The sequence below is a fragment of the Brassica oleracea genome, chromosome C5, assembly GCF_000695525.1.
Source record: "Brassica oleracea var. oleracea cultivar TO1000 chromosome C5, BOL, whole genome shotgun sequence".
NCBI classification, from domain to species: Eukaryota; Viridiplantae; Streptophyta; class Magnoliopsida; order Brassicales; family Brassicaceae; genus Brassica; species Brassica oleracea.
The window spans coordinates 25,079,591-25,087,082 of NC_027752.1; positions in this window are offsets into that span (position 1 = coordinate 25,079,591).

Consider the following 7,492-nt stretch of genomic DNA (forward strand, 5'->3'; position numbering starts at 1 on the left):
ATTGTTGGTTTGCCCGAACCACGAGAATATTGTCCTTTCCAAGCGGTGGGACAATTCTTCCACTCCCAATGCATACAATCGATGCTTCCTATCATCCCGGGAAATCCACGATACTCTCCTATATCAAGTAGACGTCAAAGATCATCCGGTGTTGGTCTTCGTAGGTATTCATATCCGAACAAATAAATTATTCTCTCCACAAAATTCTCCACACATGACCGAGTTGTCGTTTCACCGAGCCGGAGGTATTCGTCAACCGCATCCGCCGCAGTACCATATGCCAAGACACGATAGCTGCTGTACACTTTTGGAGTGCTGAGAGACCAAGCCTTCCAAGACCATCTCTCTTTTGGCGAAAGAAGTCAACTTCGTTCGAGAGTCGATCAACAATGTGTATGAACAATGGCTTGTTCATTCGAAAACGTCGTCGAAAATAATTTTCAGGATACGTTGGCGTTTCACTGAAATAATCATTCCATAAACGTTCATTGCCTTTTTCCCGATTTCTTTCGATATAAAGTCGTTTTTTTTCTTTTTCTACCTCGTACATCTTCATCACCACCAATGACAAGTTTTTCGAAGGCTTGACCAAAACGTTGATCAAATATTTCATCAAATCTATCATCAAAAGCTTCATCTAAAAGGTTTTGAGAAGAAGATGAAGCCATATGATTAGTGATTTTGGTTTGTGAGAACCAGATAAAGAGACACTTCATTTGGTTTGGTGAGAATGAGAGAGGAGATGGTCTTGTGTTTGTATAACAATGAGAAGAGAGGAGATGGTCTTGTGTTTGTTATAACAATGAGAAGCGTGTCTAATATATACAAGTGAGTTACAAAAGAGATAAACAATGAGAAGTGTGTCCGTGACATATGCATACAAACAAGACACTACACATGCCTTAAACACTAGACATTTCACTTTTGCAGGTCTGTGACTTCACAAGAAGCCTCCTCCACTCGTTATTGTCCGTGACTTCACAACTACACAAGAAGCCTCCTCCGTGACTTCACAAGACTGTCCGTGACTTCACAAGACTACAAGACTAGACAAGTCACCTGCAGTAGGACACAAGTTCATTACAACAATCAGTAAACATTCTATAGAACATTTTCCTCATTAAATAGAAACAGAGGCATACATGATTAAAATCACTAAGAGAACATTTTACTCATTAAATAGAAACAGAGGCATACATGATTTATTTTAATTAAGAAACACAAGCAAGAAAAGCAACACAAGCAAGACAAGCAGTGACTTATTTTAATTATACCCTAACTCATTAATGAGTTTCTTCTTCAAAGTTTCTTCATAATCCGCGAGTGGTCCTTCTTTACCAATGAGAGTCTCCAGAAGCTTGATCTTAGACAGCTCCTTCTTTATAGTCAAATCCTCCTTCTTCATAGACCACATTGACTGAAACTCTTCGTAGTACTTTGCATCACCAATTGGCTTCTTAGAACGAGCTTTTGATGCCTTAACTCCAGGGAGACGAGTTGTTGCTTCATCACCAGAGTCTACATCAATTGCTTTAGAGCTTGCAGAATGAGAAACGTCCATACTCTTCCTCTTTTTAGAGCTTCCCTCAGCTTTAGCCGTAGACAACTCAGTCCACTTTTGGTCATTACGCAACTCTTTCCAAGCATGCTCAAGCGGGAATTTTTTTTTATAATTGGTGAAGAAGATTTCGTGGGCCAGTTTGAGAACATCAGTTTCATTTTGGCCACTGGTTCTCTCTCTGGTCGCAGCTTCAAAAGCTCCACAAAACTTGCAAACGAGGTCATTTATCTTCTGCCAACGATTCTTACAGTGAGCTGCCTCTCGCTTTTCACACCCAACAAGCTTGGGACTAGCGTTCTAGTACACAGCAATTCGCTTCCAGAATGCAATAGACCTCTGTTCATTCCCCACTACTGTATCTTTGCTCGTGTTTAACCACGAGCTGATGAGCACAATGTCGTCAGTTGACTTACGACTGCCTTGAGTCTCTTGATCAATGTTCGAATCGTGTGTGTCTTGACTGGCAAAGAAGGGAAGTTGTGACTCGGGTACATTACCAAAGACCACATTCTGTTGACTGCTAAGCAGGTCAACAAAGTTTGAAGGCTCAGTAAAAGGATTAAATTCCATTTCCGAGGTTAGAGAATAGAGAAAAAACAAATAGGAATCTGTTTTAGATAGATGAGAAGGAAGGAGTTTTAAGGAGAGTCTACGAGTTGACATTTATCTAACTCCCATTTATTACAGTTTCACAACCATAATCAACCACAAATTTAGACACTTCAAACTAAAGCAAAAAATTTATTATCGGCAATTCAAACCAAAGAAAGTCATTTAACTACAACAAGTTTTAAATAACCTAACTAACAACATCAATGCAAACACACCAAACACATTAACTACCTAACCATAAAGCTTTCAGTGGCAGTAAAAGTTTTAAACATTTACCTGTTTTGCGCAGGGGAATACGCTCCTCTGGTTGCAGATGATCCTTCCTGTTTTGCTTCAGTGATGGAGCTCAAGACACAGACAGACAAGCAAAAACAAAACAACAATGAGAAACTGAGGTAGAGAGACAAACAAACATAAACAAATCAAATTTTTTTTTTTTTTTGTCGTTGGTTAATTATGCTATTACAAACTATGAGAAATGTTACAAGACGATTCTACAACCGGCAATTCTACCTGCCTTGTGAGGATTCACGCCTGGCTGCATCATCCTGAGCCATCTTATGAGATCCATGCCTGACGGTACTTTTTGCGCCATGCCGAAGATCTCCTGTATGTTTTTCTCCATAAATCTGCATAATTCGCCTTTGCTGGGATTCGAAACCCAGACCTCCTGGTGTAGAAGCATTAATGAACCCTTACTCAAACCACTGGACTAAGGGGGCTTCCACAAACAAATCAAATTTAGGACACTCGATTCAATTCAGATAAAAGCTATTTCAATATAATATAACTCTTAAACAATAAAGACAAGAACCATTCATGAAACAAGTGATAAACAGAACCGCTATCATGAGACCCGATTCAATTGAGAACTCTTAAACAATTAGGACATGAAACCATTCAGTTCATACTATCTCAACTCAGTTACAATATAAACCAAGTCTTTTTTATCAAACGTTCAATCAAATCATGTTGAAGTTTTACCTGAATCACAGACGCTTCATTGTTGTTGTCTCGTTTGACCAACCTCCGTCTCTTGGTCCGTCCATCTGAAGAAACAAACACAGAGACATATCATTAGACAGAGACAGAAACAAAGACAGAGACATATCCGTCTGTCTCTTTACCTTTCTTTTTGATTTCGTAGAAGAGATTCATCGCGGATTCGTCGAGGAGAGAGAGAGAGACGAGGAGATATCATCGTAGATTTCGTCCAGGAGGCGTCAAGGAGATCGACAGAGACCAGGAGAGATCATCGTCGCGGAGTCATCGAGGAGACCGAGAGACACGAGGAGACATCAGTGCCGATTGATCAAGGAGCCGTCGGGGAGATCGAGAGACACGAGGCGACATCAGCCGCGATTGATCACTCAGACATCATGGTGGAGTCGACGGAGAGATTGGTTTCGTCTAGAGAGAAGATGGCGGAGTCGTCGAGAGAGAAACACAAACGACTTGTGTTTCGTGAGAGAGAGAGAGAAAGAAACGCAGAGTTCTGAGAGAGTGACACGTGTTGGCAAGCACCGCTGTTTCGTGAGCTTAATTAAGCGTCGATGTTTGGTTAATAACAGCATTTTCTTTTTTTTTTAACCAAAAATTACCTAAGCATCTCCCTAACAACCCGCGTTAGTGCTGCTCTTAAGGCTTAGGTCTGACGAGAGAAGTGGTGGGAACGTGGGGTCCAGTTTGATCTAACGGTTCCCATTCTACCGTACTTTTAGGTTTGAAATATCAACAGATGACAGTTGATCGGGTAAATAAAAAATAATTCAACCTTAATGATAGCTCTGTTGGCCGGTACCCGTTTAGATTCGGATTTAGGAATGTCAAACAAGGGCTTGTACTGCGGGCCTGACCCATTAAAGCTTGTGGCGGGCGGTATTGGGCTGAGAAATTGGAATCCCGCATAATGGTGGGCCTCACAGGTTGGTACTGTGCGGGTTCGGGCATAACCGTAATGTCCCACACCTTCTTGCCTTCTCATTTCATCAGCCACCTGAAAAAAACAAAAGAGAGAGAGAGAGAGAGAGTGAGAGTGAGAGAAAGACGAGTCGCAGACACAAGAAATGGAACTCCGACGACAGAGAAGCTCCGGTTATTCTATCTCGGCTTGTAAACTTCACAAATCAAACATGCATGTAAGAGATAAGCTTTTCCATCTCTTCTTCTAAGTTTTTCATGTTATATTTTCAAGTTCTTTATCCATCAAACTCTCTGCTCTAAACCTCTAATGATTTACTCTGGTATATCATGTGCAGGTTGTTAGCTACATAAGGAAAGAGATCCGTAAGATGCATGCAAAATCCCAATAGATGTAAGACTCTATAAGACTCTTAGTATGATGATTATAGATGATCTAAATAGACTGTTGTGTCTCTTGTTGTCGTTTTCTGTTTGATGTTAACTCGACTACTAGACTATTGTGTCTTATTGTCATGTCTTGAGTAGTGTAGTGATTTGTCCCTTCTTCCTGGTTCTCAGCTTTTCGTTTGTTGTTTGATGTTGTTAACTGCTAAGTATGATGTTATGTCTATGAAGTGAACTTTTATTACTTGATTATTAGCTTGAACTTTATTACATGTCTGTCTGTCTTAGTATAAAACTCTTCATTTATCAGTTTTGTTTGATGTTTAGTTTCAATTGCCTATGTCTCGGTTTGCTTGATCTTTAATTGTTGTTTGAAATTGTGAAATTGCGAAGTTAAGACATGACTAATGTAGTTTTTTTAGTTACATTAGTGTACTCTCATATTGTTTGTCATGTGAACTGATATATCTTTGGTATTGGAATTGTGATCCACTTGCATTATTTGTCTAAACTCAATTCATTCTCTGATGTCTTTTGTTTTTGTAGGTGAACAAGGAGGAGGCTTGTAATGACCGTGAACGCAGGTGTAGGCTCAAAACGATATAGCATGTTATGGTGTTGACTTGATGTATGTGTTGAGCGCACACCGGCTTTCTTATTAGCAGCCGATATCTTACTTGTTTAAGAAAATAAGATACTACAGAGAGCTGAAAGCTTTGTAAGTTGTTACTACTATGAAATTGTATGCTTCTAATATGATATTAAGTATCTGATGAGTCTTTTGTCTTTTTCTTTCTTGTATGTGTCGAGGTGATGGAGTGATTGTGAACAAAGACTCAACTGGTTCATCTTCTTTTCCGCTGCACTGAACATGTATGGGGTTCTTTCTCTGATGTTTAGTTGCTTGCTTCTCTGTTAGCTTATTTATGTTTAGTTACTTGTTGTTTGAAGTTGAGATTAATTGTCTTGACTAGTTCAGCGGATTTTAGCCGCGTAGCTGATGAAAAATCATTCAAAGAAATGGGGTGATTGTTCATTAGTACGCCACAAAATCCGCTGCAAAGTTAAGACAAGACTCTTGATCGAGTCTCTGATATGTTAAATTTTTTGAGCCGTTTGTTTATAAAACTCTGTCTCTATTAGCTTAGTTACTTGTTTTTTCGATTACTTGTCTTGACTAGTTCAGTGAATCTTCGCTGCATAGCTTAAGAAAAATTATTCTAAGGACTGCAGGGTGATTGTTCATAAGCTATGCAACAAGATTCACTGCAAAGTTAAGACATGACTCGTGTTCTGTCACTTTGTTTTGTATGTACTCATGTCCTTAATCTGATATCAAGTCCCTGATATCTCTTTTGGTTTTGGTTGTTTTCTTTGTCGAGCTGTTTGAGTGCTGGTGAACAAGGAGGCGTCAGGACATCAGCTTCCCAGCCTTTCATTCCGATATAGCAGCTTCAGGACCTAAGGTTAGTCGCTTAGAACTAGTAAGAATTGATAGAACTTGATGTCATGTAGCTTAGAAATCACTGAATTGATAGGAGAACTTGATGTCATGTAGCTTAGAACTCGCTGAATTTATTGGAGAATTCGATGTCTTGCTTGGAAATAGGAAGAATTGTTTGGAGAACTTGATGTCTTGTCTTGATTTGTTGTTTAATGCTTCTTGTTTCACGGTTTGAGAATGTTTATGCTGCTTGTCCTCAAGCAACTTTAAATTTTTATAATTTAAGTATAAAATTTAATTGCAATATTTGTAAATATTTTTTTAAAAAAACCCTAATACCACTTACTCACGTAGCTTAGGTCACGGAGCCGTCACTACAAGAAAAAAGCGACATACCGAGGGAAACAATCGTCGGTATGTCGTCGGAATAACGTTATTCCGACGACATACCCGATGAAACAAGTCCTCGGAAATAACTCCTCGGAAATTCATTTTTCCTCGGAAATCCCTCGGAAATTTCCGACGGAATTCCGAGGAAACGAATTTCCGAGGAAACTCCGAGGACCACCAGTTCGTTGGAAAGCTCCTCAGAATATACCGAGGGAGAACTTCCTCGGGATATTTCGATGGATTTTCCAATGGTCCAATCCTCAGAAGTTCCGACGAAATGTTCCTCGGAATTTTCATCGGGAATTTCTGAGGAACGGAGCCGTCAAAAAATTCCGAGGGTTCATTTCCTCGGAATTTCAAAAAAAATTATTTTTTTTTAAAATATAAAATTTTTGAAATTTAAATTCAAAAATATAAAATTAAAATTAAAATTGAAAACATATTAGATAATATTCAAAGTTGTTCAAATAAAAATAAAACACAAAAATAAAACATTCCGAGTTTTAGAAAAAAAAAACTACGGGTCTGGCACGTTCGGGAACACCTCGTTCGGGTACATCCTCTGCATCATCTCCATCATTTGCTGGTTCAGCCTCCTCTGTGCCTCATAGCCCGCCTGTTGAGCCGCCATCTGGGTCTCCTACAAAGATATGCGATCATCCTTGTCCTTCAACTGAGCCGTAAGTACTTCTGGATCAACAAAGGGCGGCGGTGCAGAAGAAGGAAGAACCGACAGGGTGCGACGACCCAAACCGACCAAACGTCCCGTCTTCTTTGGAACCGACTGAAATAGAAAGTAGCCAAATTTAAATCAAGAAATAAATGAATTGAACTTTAAAAAAAAAAGAACTTACGGATTCAACGATTTCGTTGATTCGAAACCGGGATAAAAGTTGGTCGAAGCCGTCGAATCGTCATCCTCGGTTTGAAGCTGAGACACTTCGTCTTGCACCTGAATTTGGACCAGGGTGACCACTTCCCTCACAAGACCATCATCAATCTGGCCGGTCTTCTTGTTGGTATACGCCTTCTTCATTAGGGCGAGATCATCAACCGGCTCGCCATCATTTTCTTCCGTCTTGAAAAAACATAAATTAAAAAAACATTAGAAATTAGAAGAAATGCACAAAAAAATAAAATTTCAAAATTTAAATAATTGAAGAAAAAGCGACTGAACT